This window comes from Acanthopagrus latus, chromosome 14, assembly GCF_904848185.1.
Source record: "Acanthopagrus latus isolate v.2019 chromosome 14, fAcaLat1.1, whole genome shotgun sequence".
Taxonomy (NCBI): Eukaryota; Metazoa; Chordata; class Actinopteri; order Spariformes; family Sparidae; genus Acanthopagrus; species Acanthopagrus latus.
Genome location: NC_051052.1, coordinates 11656549 through 11680358, shown reverse-complemented (window position 1 = coordinate 11680358; position 23810 = coordinate 11656549). Strand labels below are relative to the sequence as shown.

At 43.3% G+C, this 23810-nt stretch overlaps 1 protein-coding gene across 1 annotated transcript in view; it reads right to left on the bottom strand.

Annotated features, from left to right (window-relative positions):
• Positions 1 to 15889: 15889 nt before the first annotated feature.
• gpr37b (G protein-coupled receptor 37b) overlaps positions 15890 to 23810 on the bottom strand; it is a 38755-nt gene continuing 30834 nt past the window's right edge. The window contains exon 4 of the mRNA XM_037122416.1: positions 15890 to 16180. The gene's annotated coding sequence lies outside the window, so the exon portion shown is untranslated. The remainder of the gene's footprint in view (positions 16181 to 23810) is intronic.

Sequence of the window (23810 nt, the reverse complement as noted above, 5' to 3'; positions counted from 1 at the left end):
TCAAATGTTTGAGCAGATACGATGCGATATGTTGCACTATAGTATGTGTTATCCGTTGATGTAAAATGCAGCAGGATGCAGTTTGAGTCCAGCTCAAAGATGGCTGACCCCGCCATGAACAATGAAACCTCCATCACAGAGCTAATCAAGGAACGTAAATACAACAGGACGGCTATAGTGAAACCATGCGGACCATAAGCAGCTTCCAAAATTCTCATCACTGTGCACAAAGTTTTGTTTTACATGCACAAGCCCCCTCAACCACATCTGGTTACATGTGTGCAGAGTAACATCTGCTGAACTGAGCAGTTTGCTCTTTGCATATTAGTAAGCAGCTCATGTTCGGCAGACGCTAACAAGAGTGACAGAAAGGACCCTGTGTGTAAGCCTAATCTTTTTTTTTTCTAATAAAGGCTTAATATTTCATGAGATTAGGTGTATTTAAATTGCTTTTTTCGAGTGGGAACCGGACTCACGGTTCATTATGAGGCATTTCGTGCAGAACCAATAAATACTTTTGATGGAGAATGCCCTCTTGTAGAATGCTAATCACCACAAACCACTTTTTAAATGTCTTTAATTAACGCATCTGCTCAATAAGAGCCGGCGTACCAGCGGCATTAAAATATTAATAGAGGGAAAGTATCTCATTCTGGTGGGAAGCTGTTTGTAAAATATGTATCGCTGCAGAAAGCAGGACGATTATATAAATGGAGGTTGCTACTTATGTGCCGCCTTTGGTTTTATGTATCAGTTAGTCACTCACAGTCAGTCCAGCAGTTTACAGATATATTTAAATGATTATTCATATACGTACAAACCTAGGAGCTACAAAACAGCCAACAAAGACCCCCAGCAAAGCCTCTGTGTGTGTCTGCTGGCAGTGCTTGCGTGCTCCAGGCATTTCTTTGGACGACTCAAGTAGACTTTGGCCACTTGTAGCCCCGGAGGGAGTAAAAAAAAAAACCCTGACTGAAACAGTGTGACCACGGAGCTCTGTGGAACAAGGGAGCGAGGACAAAAGAGGTAGAAGAACGGGCCAAAGACGAGAAATAGAGATATAAGAGAGAGAGAGGCAGACACACAATGAGGGAGAGAGAGAGAGAGAGAGAGAGAGAGAGAGAGAGAGAGAGAGAGAGAGAGAGAGAGAGAGAGAGAGAGAGAGAGAGAGAGGAGGCGTCGTCACACAGAGAGCAAGGCTGTAGTGTGTCAGACACCGCCCACTTTGACCTTGGTCGCACCTCCTCCATTCATCCATTCACGCTGACGTACACAGTGGACACAAGGCAGCACACACACACACACACACACACACACGGGACAATACATGCCATGACTGAAGAAAACTTGTCGGGCGGCCAAGTCGAAACTGAATGCTGCGACTTCTTTCCTCACTTCCTTCCTGTTTTTGTTTTGTTTTTCTGTGAGCAGGACGGATTTTTTTGTCTCTCTTTACCACCGTCGTGTGTGTCCACTGCCCTCCACACAGTCTGAGTATCTGCGTGTGTGTGCGCACATGCTCGTGTGTGTAGGTGGGCAACTTTGTCGGACTGACGTCTTTGTGGATGTCGGGACACGGAGCCGGCCGGTCCGTTCGGATCACTCCCACACAGCATCACACCACCGAGGCAACGCGAACACACAGACAGACAGACAGACAGACAGACAGACACACACACACACACACACAGCAACTATTGTTCCAACTTGCCCATGTGACTGTGGAAACAACGCCTTTTTTCCCCCACCTTAAGAAACAGCTATAGGCGAGTGTGAACTCACATTGAGAGCCATTTAAAGCGGCTCTCAGGAATCCAACTACCAGCTTTTTACATTTTGTGGCGCACGCTCACATGACAGAACATGTAGCCACATGCTGCAAACATAGTCCATGTTTTGCCCTTTGTAGAATCCAACAATAAGGCTTTAATGTGGCCCCTGTGTTTATTGACTGGTCCTTTTAAAGGCTAGTGGATGAGGAGGAGGTTGCATCCGGATAATGGCAGGAAATATGTTGATATTTGTCAATTAATACGATAACATCTGGTTCTGCTTCCCTTCCAGGCTCAGTTCTGTCTGCCAGTGTGTTCTGAGGCCCTGCAGAGGCTGGCGTCACAGCCTCAGCACACAAGTCTTTTAGACAAGCTAGCCGCATGGCCAAAGGGATGTCAAAAACGGTTTTAAGTAAATTGCCTTGACAACTACTGGATGGATTGCATGTCATGTTGTACAAGGTCCCCGGAGTATGAAGCCAAACCCTGACTCCCCCTCATGCAGCGAGAGATCTAACCCTAACCGGCAAAAAAGTCTTGTGCACACATCAGTTCAGACGATGAATCCCAAAGACTTCTGTTCGCATTTGTGGTTTGAAGTAAAACATTTAAGTATTGGATGGATTTGTTAAAAATTTGATTGACATTCATCCAGCTCACATTATGCATTTTGTCAAATTTGATGATCCCTTAAGAGGAGCAACAGGTGAACTGGCCACCTGCTGACATCATACTCAAAACAAATCGAGGGCAGCAAATCACCAGTGGAAGTGCTAACTGTAGCTGCCGTCGGCTAATTAACAGTAATTATACCTGATTAATGTCAGCGTGCAAGCGTCGTCATTGTGAGCTGCTCTTAGCATGTCGCTAAAAGCACTGCCGTGTTCAAACACAGCCTACCAGAGCTGCTAGCATGGATGTAAACTAGCCTGTTAGCGTGTTGAAAGATGAAAATGCAAATTAAACTTCTGGTCTTACTCTTTCCTCCTGATATTTGCACTGTCTGCAGTAGCATTGTTTTTGCACAGTCTCATAAAACTGTGTGAAAATGTCAAACTCAATCACTCCATTTTCCATTTTCAATTTTCCAAGTGTTCTTATCACAAACTGTGAAACTATTTATTTTCTCCTCAGTTTTCCTCAGTTTTCCATCAACAGCACTTCTAACTCATGATGTATCTACTTTTTTAGTCTGGACACGATTCGTCTAATGTTCTTCCTCTGGCCCCATTCAGAACAAACTGCTTTTTATTCCTCGGTGCCTTTTTAGCTTGCTGTACAGTTAAGTGAGGACATGGAGCACAGTGGAGACGCCACAATGTCGAAATGCAGAACGGCAGCGTGGTACATTGAGCACTTAATGTCTCTCAACACATGAATGATGACAACCGGAGTGACCCATCCTATCCACCCTGCCTCCCTCCCACACACACACACACACACACACACACACAACATGGCCACACCCTTGCCTCTTTTCATGCAGCAGTCCATTCACACACGCCGCTCAACCATGTACAGTCGCGCGCGCACACACTTACACACAACAAACCCAACCAACGCTGCATAACACAAACAGCAGGGAGATGACGGTCGGATAGCGACCCCTCCCATTCTCTCCCTCCACCACGCACACACACACACTTTCTCTCTTTCCTCTCCATCCCTCTCTCTTCCCTCAGTTGGTCTTGCAGCACAAACACTTGACACAGAGTTGCACAAAGAGCGCTCTGTGATGGAGGGAAGCCTATGTGTGCATTGTACCGCAGTGCTTTGTCTTTGACCATCATCACACATCGTTCCCTCTCTCTCTCTCTCTCTCTCCATCTCTCTGTGTGGCGCTGTCCCTCCTACTGTGCTTGTAGGCTCCGGGCGACGAGTGTCTAACTCCCCAGGGTGCTCGCTATCCGGAGAGTTACGGCGCTGACAACGTTTGCTGGAATTGCACGAAAAAAGGGCTGAGGCGGTGTGAATGAATTCTGAGGCATATGTGTTGTAAAAAAGGTGCCCGGAAACTTAGAAAGTTGTGCAACAACAATGTGTTGTTCGCTCAAACTGAGTCATCCATATTCACAGTTTATAATGAGGGACCTTTCGTTGCGTCATCCCTCTCTTTCCTTTGTCATCCACCTCTCCTTCTGATATCTATGTTCACATCAACACGGCTGACAATGAGCTCTTTCTTTCCCTCTGTCTTCGCTCTCTTTCCTCTGTGTGTTATCTGCCACTCTGAATCGACACTCACAAATAAGAAAGAACTAACTGAAGAAATAACTGGTGAAAACTGGAAAAATTCAAGTAAAGAAAGTGTCCGCGAATGTCACAAAGCCTACTGTTGTGATGTGTTGTTAGATAATGTAATAAATGACTTTGATTGGCTGTTTGACACATGAATTCAACAACCAGGAGACAAAATGACCATATTTGTATGGTCCTTATTATAAGCTGTAGTTAATAGTGGTGGCGTAAAGATTCTGTAGACATTAACATTAATATTTCTATTAATGATGTGACAAACCTGGGCCCCTGGATTAATCTAAATGCACTCGGAAGAATGGGGGGGAAAGAAATACATGTCCGGCTACACCAATATGGTTCACAGTGCACCTGACTCAAAAATCAGCACGTTAGCTGATGTTTGGATTTGGTGGAAATGGTAAAAACCATGAGCGTGATGTTCATGAAGTGCAATTAGCTGCATTTTTTTTCAAATTTCTTTCCCCCAGCTGCCAAAGTGAAGCACCTGGGCACGGCTGTGTTCGTACAGCAAGTCACTTTATGTCTGTCAATGACAATTTATTTTGAAATTATACATTTGTGTCCCATTTTCCCCCATGCTGTAAAGTACTTACGGAAAAATACTAGATATACAGCACTTCATCACTTGTTTTTAGAACTGGAGTATTTAATTTGTTTGACTTTACTAAGAAATGTTAAGAACTTTATCAGAATTGCACTAAATCAAATTGTATTGCACTGAATCATTAAAAATTTAAAGTCCCTGGATCGTATTGAAGGTCTAGACGTGTATTGGATCATCTTAGTTGATCGATACAGAGGCCCTTCTAAGCCCTCGTATGATGCTGATTAACATTATTATGAATTGATCAGACTATATAAGTGTCATTATAGCATCATAAACTCTTTAGTGTTACATTATAAGACATTTGTTTTGAGGACTTGAGGAAGAGTTTGAAGAACTTCGATAAAAGTCATATACGTTTCTTGCTTTACTAATACATACATTATTATGCATTTATTAGCAGGTAGTTATGCAGGCCTTATTAAGGTTTATAACAATTAACAACAATCTTACAACACATAATAAAGTTACTAAATACTTTTAAAGGAAATATGAGTACTTAAACAACCTTATTACCGATTAACTGATGCTTTTTACAAGGATGTTGGTATAAAGTTTTTATAAATTTGTGCTAATTAATGCAAATGTTTGATAAAAACACAACTTTTGGTTCCTTCTCACAAGATATAAGATGTGATAACCGTGCACAGAAACTATAATGACAGACCTTTTAGTTTTGTGTAAGATTTAGAACAGCACCACTAAACTGGAATTTCTGGGGATTTTCAGCAGTGTCTGTAACTGCCAAACTGCATGTGTGTTTTCATAAAGCGCCATGCGAAGGAATCACTGCGTACGTGTTGTTTGTTTCTGTGAGACAGACAGAACGAGGCAAGAGGCATGAGAGAAAATGGTTGCTGAACGCTCTTGTTTATGAGTTCATTTTAGTTTGTGGTGAGTGCATCTGCCTCTGTGATCTACTCACTATTCCAAACAACCTGGCACAGATGCTCAGTGTGTGTGTGCGTGCATGTGTGTGTGTGTGTGTGTTTTATTTACAGGTCTGAGTATTCCTTTGTGTAAACTCACCGTCATCTAACCTTAGTCATGCATATGCACATGCTTGCAGACTGTGCATTTACCTTGCTACAGCAGTACATTCGGACTTTAAAAAGGTAACAGTCTAATTAATGGGCCGACACACTCGATGTAAGTTGTGTGTGATTGTGCACATGTGTCCGACTTTGTGTTTTACATGGTTCAGTAAAGCCCTGCAGTCTCACTGCTCTGCTTTCCCCATGACAACAGTGAGTCATTTCTTTCCCCTGTGGCTTATAGGGACACACGCACACGAAATCCTTGTGTAAATATCAGTCTTTTTATGTGCAAACTGTAGGAGGCTGAACAACCAAATAACCTTGTACTCTGACATGCAATTTAAATGCAACATTTTTCTCCGGGTACATGGATCTGAGATATGAGGATGGATTATGCCATGTGTGTGTGTTTGTGTGTGCGCGCGTGGGTGTGGGTTTGTGTGTGTAAGGTTACGTGAACATTTTTGAATCTTGCTCTGAAAGGGCTCTCTTCATTCAAAAGAATATTGTAATGCATTCTTTCTCCTCTCCTGCTGAGAACACAGGAGCAGAAGTCTTAGAGAACTTTGTCAGAATCGCCTAATATGTCCAATATTGGTCGTTCAAATCATCCAAAGAACTTTGACTTTAAAAGCTTAATATCACTGCATATAATGGTGAATATGTGATTTATGATTAATCACACCTCGCTACTGAAAAAGGATGTGGTGCGCCGTACCTATTAATTTTTCAGTAGGCTTCAGTTTGCTCAGTTGGCACTCTCCAAAGCTGTCTCCTTGAAACAGTAGTAAGCTAAAGGAGCAATATTTAAACATTTTGGCTTTTAACAAATTCTAAAATGTACATGAATTTTCAACAGAATGTAAGAAACAACAGTTTTGATGTTATATGGCAAAGACGTCTGTTTTGTGTTGCAGAAGTATCTATAAAATTGAGCATGCTAATAAGCTAACCCTGGCTCGTAATACCACGGTTCCTCAGGTGGGTTAGGGTTATGGTAAGTTTAGAGGAAGACAACTGAAGAAAGTCAGTAACCAATGTTTTTGTGAAAAAATGTGACTTTTCTGTAATATATTCATGAAAAAAAAAAAAATCCTCCAGAAAGTGTTAAGGAGCAGTGCCGTTTGGAGTCGATCGGTAACTATTTGTAGTGACACATATGGATAACATAGTTGGATCTAGGATTAGAGTTAGGGTTAGAGGCAGAACACTGACGTCAGTCAGCGACTGAGGGTTAGCCCTAAAATATTTGTGAAAAACAGAAATTCCACGATAATCCAATAAAAAAAAAAAAAACAGATGTGTCTCATTCAACTAGTAACCAAAGGCATAGTGACATTGATTTTGAGTCAATGGGTCAAATGAACTAGAAGCTATTGAATAAGATGTGTCCCTATGAACTATTTGTGTTTTTTCCAGAAGTTTCACACTTGCACATTGCAGTAGTTACATGCCATCACTTGTGCAGTGCCCGAACAAATCATGCTGTGCGGAGCAGATTATCTGGTTATACGAGAGGTTACACATCCAGTCTTAAACCTCCTCCACTGCTCACAGTCTAACTGTGGACACCCTGATAATATATCAAACATGTTTGATATTTACTGTTTAAAATCTGAATGATAACATCTTTACTTTCCACAAGCCAGACCACAACAACAAAAGAGGCATTTTAGCCCTTGATGCTCACGTTAGCTAGCATACGTCTGTTTGCAGTAACTTAAAAATCACAGCTCAAGTTGTCGCCCAAAAAAATAGAAAACCTGCATTGACCACATCTCCTCACTCATTCAGACTTGTATCATCTATCTATCTATCTATCTATCTATCTATCTATCTATCTATCTATCTATCTATCTATCTATCTATCTATCTATCTATCTGAATACAAATTCTGAAGCAACCATAATGATGGCGGACCTCTTCTGTCATTACAATTGCTGGCATGGTTGTAGACTATAGAAGAACTCTGGCCCAGAGGGAGGACGGACTCTGAGGTCATACAGAGGACACGGAATAAAAAAAGTGTGTTAGGAGTGTGTGCATGTGTGTGTGTGAGTGCATGGATGAATGCATAATATCATGAAAGTGAGGCACTGAGTGACAGTATGACCTCTATCTGGACGCGTTGCAGATGGCAACCTAGCTAACAAGCCAGTGAGATCAACATACATTAAGGTGGGGATGATGGGAAACATGAAAATGTGTTCAGGTGGAGTTATTGGGGCATGTTTTTGTCCACTGTTGTGTGTTTGATATCATCTGAGTGTGCGTCGGCTGACAGGAAATGACTCATTTCGAGGGGCTTTTGCAAACCGCACATGCAATTTTGCTATTTAGGATGCACAGGCACAAAATACACACACACACACGCACACACTTCGCAGGACCACACATTCACATTCGCCGTGTCCTCAGACTGCCACAAAACACTTCACACACACACACACAAACCACAGGCAGGGCCCAGCAATACTAGGTCAAGCTGTCTGTGTGTCATTAAAAATGGATAAACATTTGCCTTGCTGAGCTTGTGTGTGTGTGTGTGTGTGTTGCTATAAAGAGTTTTTTATTGGTCTGCCACTGAGGAAATAAGAAAGTCCCTCACTCCCTGATCCATTTTGGGTGAGTCATTGGCAGGTATGAACAGGAGATTAGACTAATGTGTGTGTGTGTGTGTGTGTGTGTGCAAAATGATCCTTTGAAGTGTATGTGTGTGGTGGTGGGTTAGTAAGTGGGTTTTTAGGGGTATCTGTGTGTGTGTGTGTGTGTGTGTGTGTGTGTGTGTGTGTGTGTGTGTGTGTGTATGTGTGTGGATTAGACTAATCTGTTCAAACGGAACGTTAAAGGTAGAGGTGGAAGGAAACCGGAGAATTAAGCAGAGACGGAGGAGCAGCAGTGATTGTGAGTATCAGTTTAAAGGTCCAGTGTGCAGGATTTAGAGGGATTTAGGGAATGGAAATGGAATATCATTTTTGCAGAAATGGAATAATCATAATATTCATACCTGAAACTAATATATGTTGTGTTTTCATTCCCTCATAATGAACCTTTTGAATCAACAGAAGGAGTGGGTTGACCATGGTGCACATCAATGTTTCTACAGTAGCCCAGAACAGACAAACTGAACACTGACCTTCGACATTTGTGGCATCCACTGATTCAAGATATCATAGCGTAGAACATGTAATGTATAGACTTTAAAAGATCCTGCCTCCATATGTTTCTCACTAATGTTCGATTAGAGATAATTGCAATTTCTTTTGTGTGTGTATATATCAGCCGATGTATTAATATTGCAATTTTTTACTATGAAATATTGGTAACAGCATTGGTCCCAAAAATAGGTTGGCTCTAATTTTAATGTTGTGATACAATAATTACATAATAATCATAGCATTTGGTGTAATGTCACACTGAGGGGGGGAACTAGAGGCGGACCCAAATGCAGACACAAGGGAGGCAGGAGGGGGGGAAGCAAAAAGCTGAAATTGACAAAAAAAACAAAAAAAACAAACAAAAAAAAAACCAACAACTTGAAAAAACAAAAAATGAGTCAAGGACCAAAAACAAAGCAGCAATAAAACAGCTCATACAGAAAAAGCAAAGACCAAAACAAATGAAAATATAAGAAATCTAAATCCAAACATACCAGTTGGGGAGAGGAAGTAGGAGACACCAGAGGGCATCACGGTGAGACGGATGGAGGATCACAGGAAACGTCACGGAACGAGCTGGCAAACACGTGAGGGAGAACACAGACTATATACACAAAGACACTAACGAGGGGATCAGGAACAGCTGAGGTGAGTGAGGAGGGAAGAGGACAGGTGAGGTAATGAACAGAAAAAACCCTGAGAGGGGAAAAACACACAGGAGAACTGAAAAGCAAGAAGTGACACAAGAGGGCATAATGTTAAAAGATAAAACAGAAAGCACAAGAAGAAGAAGAAGCGGATAAGAAAAGTAACTTCATTATCAGAAAACTTCTAAAGGGGTAAGTTAAAGCCGCACTTCTAATATCATGAACAGCAGTGTTAAAGTTATGTCAAAGGCATCTTTTGTACTTTGTCGCAGAGATTTCTGAGGAAGTTAGCGTGCTAATCAGCCAGTGAAGTCGCGGTGCGGACAGACTCCAACCAGCAAATATGGCCTCTTAGCTTAAATGTTAACTTAGCGTCTTGTTCGAATCTTACATATTACACTTTTAAAAGCAATTCAAAGGGGCACAGCTAAAGTCATGGACATGGTCTGTCACTGATTTAAAAAAAAAAAATCTCAAATTTATATTACAGGTTTATTATTTTACTTATGGTGAATTGCCAGAATCATTCACAGTGGCTGTTATGAAGCAGCTGATCATCCTTGTCGATGTAGATGTGGGCTGAACGCGTCTGCATGTACCTGCTGTAAATTGAGAAAATCATGGATTTTTATTTGCATTGTACTCACACATTATCCCTCCAGGCTTCATTTGTTCTCGTGCCAGCCAAGCGAAGATGCCATGTTCTTCCCAGACACAGGCTAAACAGCCACATCCCTCTGCACGTCAGAGAGGCTGCTTTCTCTCGTTAAGTGGGTTTTAATGTGTCTTATTATCCAAATCACTTGAGTATGGACTGTGACTACGTATTTAAAAATCCATGATTTTGGTAATTAGCATGAAAATTACGGTCACACTTAATTGGACCGCCATGGTGTTTCTTAATGCCCGCTGTTTGTATTTCCTGCCACAATCGTTCCTTTTTGACCACAGGACTTGTCTAAAAAAACCAAATAATAAACAGAATGGATTTCATGTTAAGCCATGTTGATTTATACATGCTCCCCCTGATGCTCAGGCCCAGGGTTTAATGTGCCATCATGGTGTGAAGACGGCACAGACACATCAAGAAAAACATCAAATCAACAACAAATCTCACTCGCGCTCACATTATTAATCAACCCACATTCTGTCTTCTTCCCAACTGCGCGCAAGAGCAAAACCATCTCAGAAAACAAACGAGCGGGAAGGAGAAGCCAGAGAAGAGAGAAAGAAAATGAACAGGATCCGAGTGGAGAGACACAGGCAGTGAAAAACAAGAAGCCAGTAAAATCCCAGTCGAGGCCGGGCAGTGTCTGCAGGCGGCAGCAGGGTCATGCATCCCTCTGCTAAATTTAAATCAAACAGAGACGGATCCGAGTTGAAATCAGTGTCCAAATCAGGACGAGCCACTGCGGCGCACACGCTGCACTGAGAAGGATGTGGGTGGGAAGGTAAGGCGGAGGCTGCAACACACAAACAACAAGAAAACAGAGGAGGACGGGAAGATTTCTCCCCTCGCTGTCATAACAGTTTGCGATGCATCCAGACCTGCGATGTCTTCTGACTGCGCTCGGAACAAAAATAACCATTCATCATCATGATGTGAGAGAAAAATCAATCGCGCTGGTGATGAGACGATCGCTCACGGCCTCCAATAAAGTGCAGGCATATGGGAAGTGCTGTGGGTTTTTGGAGCATTAAAAAAACATCTGACCTTATGTACAGATGTATGAACAGGTGACAAATTATAACTGATCAGAGTGAGGAGCTTAGTAAGCATCTGTATTTTTGTCTAACAGACAGTCACAGCAATGCTAAAGAAAGTACTGGCCAAGCAACACATCCTCATATCTGAAAGTCTAATGGCTTGATTGCCAGCGGCTCATTAAACGACATACATGACTTGGTTACAGTCGGCACAGATACGCTGTGCTCACAGTACAGATCCACAGGTGACGCCATACCCACTACCCTCCACTCAGTCCTCACACACCTTGAACAGCAGGTACATCAGAGGTGCTCTATGTTGACTTCAGCGCAGCGTTTACTACAATGAATTACCCATGAAGCCGTTTGGACAACCTCACACTCTGGACTTACGTACCGTGCGCTGCAACTGGATATTGAATTTCCTCGCACACGTCTCTACCAGCTGGCCAGCGAGAGGCTCCGAGGGGAGTCAGCCTGGTTATGCTGTTTGCGCTCATGTATTTTGGATGGGGGCCTGAAGTCTAAACAATGCACACTTAAAAAGATTTGAGATGTTTACTTACGAGGAAGGAAATACGTTGAACATGCTTGTCAGGCTTCATAAACAGTGTGTTCTGGTGCCTGACACCCACTGCAAAGTGTTGACAAGGAAACTCAACGGGAACATGTTCTCCTCTGCAAGGAAAGTTGAAAATGCTGCCTCCTCTCCGTACTTTCCCCGCGAACTATAGATAAGAAACGACATCCTGGGTTTGCACTGAATGTTGGCACGACTTACACAGTGCACTGCAGATTCACACAATTTGAGCTTAATCCCCAGAGAACGTGAGCTGCGACGACGGCACTAAAAGCTGCATAGCCCAGAGCCAAGTGTTGTTTTCCTGTCCCCGCAGGTAGATTCTGGCCCAGACCAGCGTGTTTTCTGTCCTGTTGAGGTAAGACTTAAAATATAATGAAATAAACAACAACCATGTTACGCAATCCAGAGCTCAGTTTAAAACCATAATAAAATCTGTGAGTGCTTTGGGTTTTTTTTTTTACAGGGGAATCTGTGAGGGATCAAGTATTCAGCACATCAGTGCACATTGTGAAATCAGTAAGTACCGTCTGTATATTTTATGCATTCAGTGTATTTTACTTTCATGCCATGGTCCGCCCAGCCTGTGCTTTCCGTGACACACCTTCGGATTATTCAGCCGATGGGTTCGTCCTTTGACCTTGAGCATGTGAAATGTCAGGCGGTGACAACAGACTTTAGGTGGGACGCAGCCGGCTGACAGCCAGCAAGGCGGGAAGCGCTTCGTCCAAGGCGCTGACATTTTGGGGAGGAGAATGTGAAATATTGGCTGACATTTGTGTTCAGGGAGTGTGTGTGTGTGTGTGTGTGTGTGTGTCTCCTTGGGGTTTGCGTGCATGTGACAGTTGTATTAGACGCGAGCCTCAGGAAGAAAGAGCGAGAGGAGGGAGAAGATAATGGCTAGATCCGAGGTGCAAACTTCCTGCTGTCTGGAAGATGTAGCTATCGTCCCACTTTGCACACTCGTACTAGACAATTTAAGAACTTGCTGGCCATCTTCATGGTCCACTGACTGTTTGGAGACTCAGGCAATATTAGAGGGACTTACAGTGTATCTCCACAGCAATACAGGATAATAGTGGTACTTAAGTTTATGGCCTTATAAACTTTCCTTCACCTATTGCTCCATGAAAATAGAAAAAAAATTGTAGGAGATTCGCAATGCATAAACATGATTTTGCACAGCAGAAATATGGCATTTCTCATCCATTTATTCGTCTTGTGACACTTCATCTATCTTGGGACCTCTTGAGAAGTCTTGACCCCAAGTTCTCCTGGTGCACTGAAACCAAGACTGAAATTCTTGACATCAGTACTGTCTGCCCGTCCTCATCAGATAAACAACGATATAGGCAGACTATGAAATTGGCTTCTTACTACCCATATCCAGTGACCTGGAGCAGCTGGAGTAATTATGGGATGGATGGCCGGAGAAAACACGCACAGGACTTTCAACCAGGAGACTGCTGTTCGTGTCTGTTGTGAAACCACTTAGAGTACGTATGTTTGTTTCAGAAGTAACACAGTTATGTTAACCCAAACCCAGATGTTTGCCTATCCCTAGCCGAATTGCTAACTGACAATGGAGGTCCGCTACACCTGTTGCTGGTACACTGCTGGTCATTTCATATAGTTTTGGGAACGGTGACGTACTGTTTGTCTTTAGGGGAATCGAAGGTAATCAACCTTTTCAGTAATTGTGTCTGGTGTACTGAGACTGAAATTTAAGGGAATAGTTTGAGTTATTTACCTTCTCATCATCAATACTGTTCTCATGTCTGTCTGTTGAATATGAAGCAGACACACACAGCAGCGGTTAGCTTAGCATAGAATAAGCAAGAGCCTGGTACAGCTCATCCTTCTTCTACAGCTCACTAATTAACACAATAGCATAATATGTTAAATCCATACAAAATCCAGTAACATTTAATAAGTGAATTTCAAATTTCTGTCAACTTATTGCCAATATATATACATTTTATTAATTTAACTATTGATTTGTACTTTTTCCAGGTACACTTACTGTATTGTTATTATAAATGAATGTGTCTAGAAATGTAAGTGACACTAATAATACAAAAAGGAGAAGAAGTGAACTGGCATATTGTCAGTGAAAAGTTCTTTTGCACCTAAAAAATCTTATTCAGCCTCATTCTTGAATGGGCTCATAACCTAATTACTTTGCTGATTCTAACTAGATATTGTAGCCTCTTGTGCGATAAAAATAGAAATCCAATCTCCGGCCAGGACTTGCAATATTGACGGCCATTCAGCCCGGCCACTAAAAAATCCCTGCTATTAGCGCTGCCAATGCACCATCACTTCTGTAATGACGGCAGCGGATGTCCATAAAGATTATCGTGTCTGGAAACTGTGACAATGCAAGACAGAGGACGTCGATATGACCTCGGCTGTCTCACCCCCGAGAGTGCGGAAGATGGAAGAATACACCGGGGAGAAGAGGGTCACGATCACCTTAACGAGGGAACAGAACATCACAGTCACCTTCTTGTAGAACAACCATGTGGATGAAAGAAAGGAGCGCCTCAAAATATGGAGTTTTATGATGCATTTATGTGTTTTAGTGGATTAAAAAGCACTTACCCAAATTGAGGTTGAGCAGTATTCCATGTCCTATGATGCATGGCACTGCATAAAGCACATTGCAATGCAGTACAGTGCTGCAGGCGTGCCGCAAGGCATTCTGGGATGTGTTTCTGTGTCTCCCAACACCTGCAATCTGGGAAAAAGCCTCAAGGTAATGTGCTGGTGTTACCTGACCAAATCTATTATTATGTAGAAAAAACTGCGGTGGAGCATTTGAGTGACAATGACACAATCGTTGATATGAGAAACCAACGAAATACAGTGAGTCAAGAACTAAAACCCTGTGGGCTCTGCTGGAACCAAAACAGGGACAGTGGAGCAGGACAGTCAAGGACAATCCAATGTAACCCTCCAACCATGACTGCTACACAAAGTAGAGAAAAAAAAAACAGAAACAACATAGTGAGTGCAGTGGAGTATTCCATCGCAGTGAAACACACTGAGTGTGTCAGTTGTATCGACAGTGTTTGGGGGATTTTCTTCCCTTCATACCTGTTGGCAGGTTAGCCTTTCTTTAACAGACTTGGTGTGCCGGGCGAAACAACGTGTGTGTGTGTGTGTGTGTATGTGTGTGTCAGAGCAAGAGCAGGGAGAGAAGAAAAAAGGGAGGGATGACATGGAAGAGGAAGAGAGAGGAAGTCTTATGGGGAGGAGAGAGCGAGCAAGGGAAGAGAGGTGGTGCCAAGGTACCCTGCTGTTTTCTCTCTGACTAGAGGGCACAGCATTTCCTCTCAGTGTGGTGCTTTTCATCACACACACACACACACACACACACACACACACACACACACACACACACACACACACACACACACACACAGGCTTTGAGCGGTGGTTCCCTGGAAGCTACAGTATCCTGAATTGTTGACTGTACACAGTTAGAAAAATACGAGTTTCCATACTGTAATTGCAGGGAAGGTTACAGATAAAGGAAAGAGGATGTGCACACTGGTTAACTGTTAACAAATGCTGAGTTTTCACAGTTAAACAAAGCACAATAAACTACAGTAATTACACTTTGAGAACACCTGATGGGTAATTATTTGGGATATAACAGTGAGCTGCAGTGAAATTTAAAGCAACAAAAATGGTACATTACAAGGAAATAACTAGGGCACCGTACAGCACCGTACAATAAATTAGTGATAAAACTATTGTAGGTAGGTACAAATGCCAAAATGCTAACTTCAGCTAAAATGCTAATAGGCTAACAACAGACTTACAGGCCCCCCAAGTGGTCCTACAAGGTACAGGGGCTGACAGCCTAATAGGCTAATATGCTGACAGGCTAAAATGCATACATGCTAACGGGCTAACGTGCTACAAGCAATATTGTTGTGATTATTAGCATGTTATTATGTGCATGTTATTAGTGCAGTTGCACGCATCGTGTGTGCCAGTTGAGGGTTTATTGTATTCAGGTTTGTGAAAAGTGAGAAAGCCCAACATGCCAGCTGGAGTACATGGCTAGAAGTCAGATCCAACCCCCTATTCCATGATCCTGCCCCGGTACTCTCCCGCCCCGCTCAACAATGCAGTTAGTCCCTTCATCAGCTGCCGTCTCCCCAGGAGGACTCTGTCGGTCGCAGCTTGCAGTCGAGTGGAACAATCATGCAGTCACACCTCAGGAACAGAAGGGGCCCCTCTCCCTCTGTTACAAACCCAATCTTTCCATCTCAAGGCGTCCTTGTGAAACAGCAGGCTGCAGCACCAAATGCTTTTTTTCTCCAAGGTTGAGGACTTGAGTCTGGCCTTGTCTTGTTTGAATTTTCCGAAGAGATGATTCATTTCATCACAGCACTGACCTGCCTGATAGAAATATGTTAATAATTGTTGCTTAGATACTTTGTTTCAACATGATATATAGGCCATATTCAAATGGCGGCCATTCTCCTCTGATATCATTCAGGGTGGGAAGCTCAAATGTCGTTACTCTTGCAAATTTATGTTGTTTCGCTGCTAGCTTATGGATAAGCAAGTGAAAGTCAGGCCGTATTTCAAGGTAAAACAACACTGGATGGTGTTAGACAACGGCTACCAGCTAACATTAGCATTGAACCACTTCCTAGCTAACATTACCGCTTGACATTGCAATACGATTCAATGGGAAATGCAATAAACATCTTGGATACATACTGTATGTTTAAGCCTTGAAGTGATGTAATCAACAGTAACGTTAGCTCGTAAGTGTTTCATTGCTAACATTCACTAATGGCTTATCAAATATGTTATTTTACCTTGAAATGCAGCCTGCTGTGATAGCAATCTGTTTAATTCCTTGTGGTTATACGACTTGCAACCTCAAACAAAGCAGCGTAATGTTCTTCCAGCATTTGAGATTCCCTCCCTGAGCATGAGGCCTCGGAGGACAATGGTCGCCATGAGAATGTGGTCCATGGTGACGGGGCTGAGACGAGCTTTTAACTAGTGGTCAAAACTGCTCATTCTAAATGCCATAAATGCTTCACTAACCTGTCAGACTTTGGGTTTTGGATCGGAGGTGCATCATTTATTTGCTCACCTGCATTATTGGTGAGTCTTGACATACTGGGTTCATTCTATTTTTTCACTGTTTTTAGGTTTCCCTGATTAGCTATCCATCAGCCTGTCTGGTCTCTTTCCGATCTGTCTTTCTGCTGCCCTGAATGTTTCATATCGTCTCATCCTCAGCCCCTTTTAAATGCACTTCTACCTGCATGTTTGGTTTCCCATCCCTCTCTCTCCATCTCTTCTTGTTTCTCACCAGCAGCGCTATCTGCCCGAACAAGTCAGCCTCCTCCTTATTCTTGATTTGCCACGCTTTTGTCACTGTGAGTTTTGTTTCTTTTCCATCACCCCTTCTCCCCTCATCTCACTCCCTCCCTGCTCACTCCCTTCTCGTACCCACAGCGAGTATGTGTCTATGTTAGCGTGTGTGCATGCGTGTGTGTTGTGTGTGTGTGTGTGTGTGTGTGTGTGTGTGTGTGTGTGTGTGTGTGTGTGTGTGTGTGTGTGTGTGTGTGCACAAGAGAGAAAGAGGCGACAATGTGCTCAGCCTTTCAGCCAGTCTGAAGCCAATCAATGGGGGCTTATCAGGATGTGCTGTGCTGTGCTCTGCGGCTGTCTGCAGCCGAATCCAGAGGCAGATAGGACTGAGCCGGGTCTGTCTGGGCTGGACGCAACAGGGGGTGGAAGAGGGGAAGGCTTAACAAGTGTGTGTGTGTGTGTGTGCGCGTGTGTGGACGGGAGTATTCAAGCGAATGTGTATTGCTGGATGTCACAAAGAGCGATAGAAGGAAGAGAGTGTGTTTGTCTTTGTGTCAATCAGGCGGAACGTGTGTGTGGAGAATTTGATGCTCAGGATGTGTCTGTGTTTTTGAGTGAGACTGTGTGTGTGTGTGTGCGGGTGCGTGCGTGTGTGTGTGTGTATGTATGTGTGTGTCAGATAAGGCTGCAAGTAATCAGCTCAATATTTGGTGTATAAATTGTCAGAACATGAAGATAAATGCTCAGGATCATTTTGTCGAGCGTTAGTCCAAGACCGAAAGATATTAAGTTCACTGTAATATGAGACAAAGAAAAGCAGCTCAAGTGTCTCACATATGAGGCTGAAACATGTTTGTCAAGTTTTCCATTCTTGTACGGGACATACAGTGATAACAGTGGTATATTAACCTCTCCAAACACTAATTAGTGAAACGGAAGAGCATTGATTTTAACCACACAGACAAAAAACAGGCTTTTAATTGCAATGGCAACTGTCAACTAATGTGACACGCCAGATGGTTTGTCTCGCATAAGGGTTTGTTTTGCGGAACAATCTGGAAAAGGAGCCGCTAGACATTCTTTGGAGAAGTCAGAGCCAGCACTCTCAAAACATACTTGGCAGATGATCGGACGAACCATCTGTCTATCGCTGTCTATTACATGCTGGCTTCATCTAGGGCGTTGACTCTAGGCTGGGTCAGGGCCGTGATCCACCACGATACAATTGCTGGCCCCCTTCACTCACTAACGCGCTGGTTTGCAAGTGCCCCACTATGTTGCGTCAAAAACCTTCAATGCCATTCATTGCTGTTTTTTCAATGAAACAAACTTCTGGATGCTACACTATGGAAGTTGCCCATAGATACCAGTGGCTCCATCGCTGATCGGTTCAACCCGTGCACGCTCAGCTGCAGCAAGTTTGCAAAGTACTTTCAATGGTTAAATTCATCTGCTATGGCTAGCTAGCTAGTTGAGCTTCTGTTAGCTTCATTAGCTGGTTTCAAGCGCTGTGTTTGCTTGACTTTGTGATGTTTCCAGCCGACTAATTTCAAAACAAGAACCATCATAGCCGTCTCAAACACACTTATGGGCTGCAGGTTTTAGACCATGCTAAAAGACCGAGGCTAAAGCTATATGTCCTTAGCATAAAGAGATGATAAGTGTGGAAGACATGAAAATAAAGTAACAGTACTGATTGTGTACTGCTATATAGACCTAGTTAGTCCTAGTAACCAATTGGCGAACATTAGCACCATCATATCAAATTTGGTTTGAGTGTACAGAGCAGGACAGAGCTGCAAAAGTTAATCTAAGATCTGATATATTAGAATCTCTGACTGGCAATCTTGTTAGATCCATTCTCTACACTTGCTTGAGAGGCTAAAATAAGACACCGCCCACCAAACTCTTTATATTCCTCACCGCGTTGCCCGGCTGCTGTGACTTTGACATCCGCTGTTTGAGGGAGGGGTTTAGTGAGCGGTTAATTGGCCATGCACATGCATAAAAAGAGAGAGCCGGTGATTATTGTGTGATTGGAAGACGGAGGATGAACGAACAAGTGTATGTGTGTATGCATGTGTAATTGTTTCATTTGGGCTTAGAGCCAACAAGCTAATTGTGAATCCAAAGCATGATGAGGGCCTTCAGTTTGGGTTGGGGGTCCTTTCAAACACTACCACAGACACATGCCCAGTTTCAGTTCCTGCTTTTGCACCACACTCTCCTCCTCCGCTCCTCCGCCTCCCTGCACTATGTTAATCACCAAGGCAACAAGTTACCTCAGTGACTTTTATGTTGTTTTGTTTGTCTCGCCCAATCTCCTCAGCTTCCTGCTGTTAGCTTCCAGAGCAGATTGACGCAGATTGCTTGAGGCAATTATAAACGTTAGCAATGAGGGGAGCCCGTTCCTCGCCTGAGCATTTGATTTGCCACCTTAATACATTTTATTAAAATTCAAAGCAATCACTCCAGAAATTTCACCTCCTGATGAAAATCTGATTTTCGACAGGAGTCGCCGCTCCCTCGGAATACTGACTACCAGAGGAGACTAATTGGGGTTTCAATTAGGGCTCCGCCGCACCACACCGCTCCTCCTCTCCGTCTAATTAAAACCTCCAACCGAGTAATTATTGGAAGAGATGGATAGGTAGAGGGATGGTAGAGGGGAGAAGAGGCACATAAAAGGGACGGACGGACTACACGGGGAGGTGGATGGACGGATTGAGGTGGTGGCAGAAAATTAGGAAGCGATGGACAGATGAAAGGGAAAGATGGTTAGGAGAGGGGGTGAGGGACGGAGGTGTGAAATACATGAACGTGGATAAAAATGAAGAGTGGAAAGGAGGGGATAAAGGGGCCATTACGGACAGATGGTGGAGGGCTGATGAGGGGAAGTAAGGATGAGGGGGAGGCAGAGAGGAAGGGTGTGATGGAGGGAGGGGTGCAATTTGCTTGGATCTCAAAAGGAAGGGCGATGGGGGTGGAAGAGGACACAGAGAAGAAAGATCACTAGACTCTAATGATCAGTCTGCAGGCTCAACCGTGTGTGTGTGTGTGCATGTGTGTGTGCGTGTGTGTGTGTGTCCGTGTGTGGGGAGGTTGCCATGGTGATAAGTGCAGCTCATTAGAGAGGCTCCATCAAGTCGTCAGCAGCAGGTGTCCATCCTACACACACAAATATCCATCAATCAATCTCTAATGTGTCGCATGAGTGCTATTAGAGATACCTGTGTTGGTCTATCTCCTAGATACCAGTGGCGGCAGGCATGTACGTATCGGCCATCAGGCGAACTTATTACTGCCGGTTTTGTTGGGCTTCAGCGTGGCTGTCTGGAGGTCACCTACAATTTTTTTCCTCCACCAGTTCTCCGCCACACCCTGCCCTCCTGCGCCGTTATTGGATAATACTTGTAACGTCAATGCAAGTTTAACTCTTAACTCTGGCTTGTAACTGTGAGGTTAAAGTAGGAGGACACAGTATGTGCAGGAAACCAGCTGGGTATTTCCAGCGCACTTCCAGTTGTATTCCAGAAAGAAACTACATAAATTACAGCAGCTTGGTCAGTGGCCTTCAGCGTTGAACTATGGCGTTCCTCTAACCCTCAAGTGGCAGTTTTGCAAAAGAAGTGCTCTGGGGTCAAGGTAGCGCTAATAGAAAAGCCCATGCAACGTCCAGTTAGATCAACATTCCAAGTATTATGACATATCATATATTTTACATTATGTTATCAACGTTGAACGTTTGTTGGTTAGGTTTAGGTTCGTAAATTACTTGGTAAGTTTAAGGCCCTAAAACTGCTCGGTTAGGTTTAGGTTATTTACCTTTCCTCTGGAACATAACTTATAAACAAACTAGTTTTTACACGTTGTCACAAACGGAACTCAAGCTTCACTCTCCTGGGGAAAGGTCCTGTGTTTGACCCGTCCAACCACCCCAACCACTGCCTGGCTACATTTTCTCCATGTGAGCTGGTCCGAAGAAAAAGTCCAGGGATTAATTCTGTTCCAGTGCATCCCTGAGTAGAGGTAAAGCTTCAGCAAACACACCCTCCTTCTCCGTCATAGACTTCACAGAGGCCATCTCAGTGAAGCCAGAGAGGATCTACAGCGTTGGTGTGTGTGTGTGTGTGTGTGTGTGTGTGTGTGTGTGTCTGTGTGGGTGTGTGAGTGAGTTAATGAAAGACATCATTGCACACTCTCCCTAAATCCCTCCTGTCACTACAGGCAGGGGTAGCTGAGCTGGAACAGGAACAGGTGTGTCGGTGTGGAATCAATAAAAGTACCTTACTGTTATTAGAGCCTGGGTAGTCACACGGTTCCTTTTAATGCACACACTGGAGAAGATTTTGGATATTCTCTTTAAAAGTGCTGTTACTTATAGACCTGGGCTTTCCAACAGAGTTCCAACAGATCAGGCTAACCAAGTCTCTAGTATGGCTGCACAGTGGTTAGTGTAGATACCCTGCCACGTGAACAGACTCAGGACTGCTGACGCTGCCTCCTTTTATGACTATTTCATGCAGTTGTTGTCCTTAACGCCTGCTGGAAACACACCGATCTTGATCTGTACTAAGTTCTTAGTATTCAATTCTTGTTATTGAGAAACCTTTATTTGCTCACATCTGCAAGGTACTTGATCCGACTCACACACTCCTCAACAAACACACCTTGAGTTGAAGTAAACAAAGCGTTTGCTGGCAGGACGGGAGCCGTGCATGCTAAACTTGATTCAGTTTTTGGAGTGCACAGCTCTCCCTTCTGTTCTCGCCGTGTTTGTGTACGAGGTCCGCCCTTCATCCCCCGCTTCATTTGAAAGAATCGTCAAACTGACAGACACTCAAGCACCTCTTTCATTTCTTTCTTCTCCACGCATCCTATTATTTCGGCGGACCAGTTATTTGCTCCGAACTGCCCCTATCAGGCGAGGTCTAACCAACCTTGTTATTTGACTCAACTCAACAGCCAGAACAAACAATGAGAAATGCCTCCCACGTTGTTTTGCTGCGAGTTATAGTGTCCATTAAGAGAGGAGTTATCTTTTTCTTTTGCAGTAACAACCACCGTCCAAAGCGGCGGTGGCGGCCTCGTTTTTATTTGATCTAACCATGTTAGACTCTGGGATATCTCATTCTCGGAAAAACAGACCCGGAACAGCTTCAGAATATATCACACCGTGATAACAGCGACGATACACACTACACAAGCAATTAAAGATGATACACGTCTCACAGGCCCCTTATAGACTCGCACACAGTCACACATTGCTTTCGTGGCAGTCCTTAAATTCCTGAAGTGCATCAAATTTAATTCATTTAAGGACACAATGAGCCAAAGATGTGATCAACTGAGTCTGAGGCGCTGCAGCAGACAATATTCGCCACAGCAAACTGGATTTTCACTGTGCAAATAATGCGTCTGCCTCAGTCAACAAGCAACAGCTATTATTTCTGGGCTACATACACGAACGTGAATTGCTTTTCAAATAGAAAATGTGGAGACACAAACTTTACACAAGGAAAGATAGAAAGATTACATGCAAGTTAAGCTAATATCACATTTTTCGGGAAACGAGAAAAATGGTATGAGAGCAAGCAAATGTTTCTTGTTTTGTTTTTTGCAGCATGCTATTTTATTAATGGGACCTTTTATGCTTTTAAAATGTTAATTCGTTCCTTCTGTGTATCTATATATTTTCTTGTGCATGTAAAAGATCTTGAAAGCTGAAAACTTGCAGAGGCTCCACTCTCCCACAGAAAACACTGCTCCTGAAATGCCTCGTCAGCAGTCCACCTTTAATGTTGTATCTTCGCGATATCACTTCATCATCATGTCACACATTCGCAAAAGGGCAAGGAAATATGTATTTAGTACAGCTGCTCCATTGTTGTTTGCGGTGCTGGCTCAGGCATGCGTGTGCTGACCAATCAGAGGGGACTGGGTATTCAGGAGGGTGCCCTTAAAGAGACAGGAGCGTAAACAGATAATTCCAGACAGAGGGGGAACACAGTGCTGGAACACTGGACATTATGAGAAAACAGATGCATTTTCTGTCTAGAAGTAAGCCAAAATAAATCCAATAAAATATGGACTTGAAAACGGGCACAATATGTCTCATTTAAAGACAAAGTGCTCAAAGACAAGATCAATACTGAAAAACCAATGGGAGTTCTCCTGGAACAAAATTACATTTATTTCAGAGCGTTCCATTAGATGTATTAACACCAAATATAGCTCATTAGGAAAAAATATATTGTTATAAAACACCAAGGAGACTCTCAGAGGGCGTTTCCATTGTCTTCCTCGGCTGTAATCGAAGCAGCACAAATGCGGTTTTCTCCAAAACTGACAGAGCATTGATTTAGTAGTGACAGCAATAACACAATGCTGTGCAGGCTATGGCTCCGGGGATGATAAAGCATCTCCATATGAGAACATTAACTCGATTTATCAGTTTGCAACACAGTATGATTGCGCGGCCCGAGCATAATTTTGCGAGCCTCCCACATATGGCCCTCTATAAGACGGAGCTGAGACGCCTTCAACAATAAATACAGCAGTTTGTCACAGCGTGAAGTTTTATATTAAGGCTCAAAGGCTAAGATGACTGTGGCGAGTGAAGTAATTACCCTTCAGTGATGAGTATGTGTAGTCTGACAGTTTAGTTGTTACTGCTGGGAGTCTCTGTGATTGT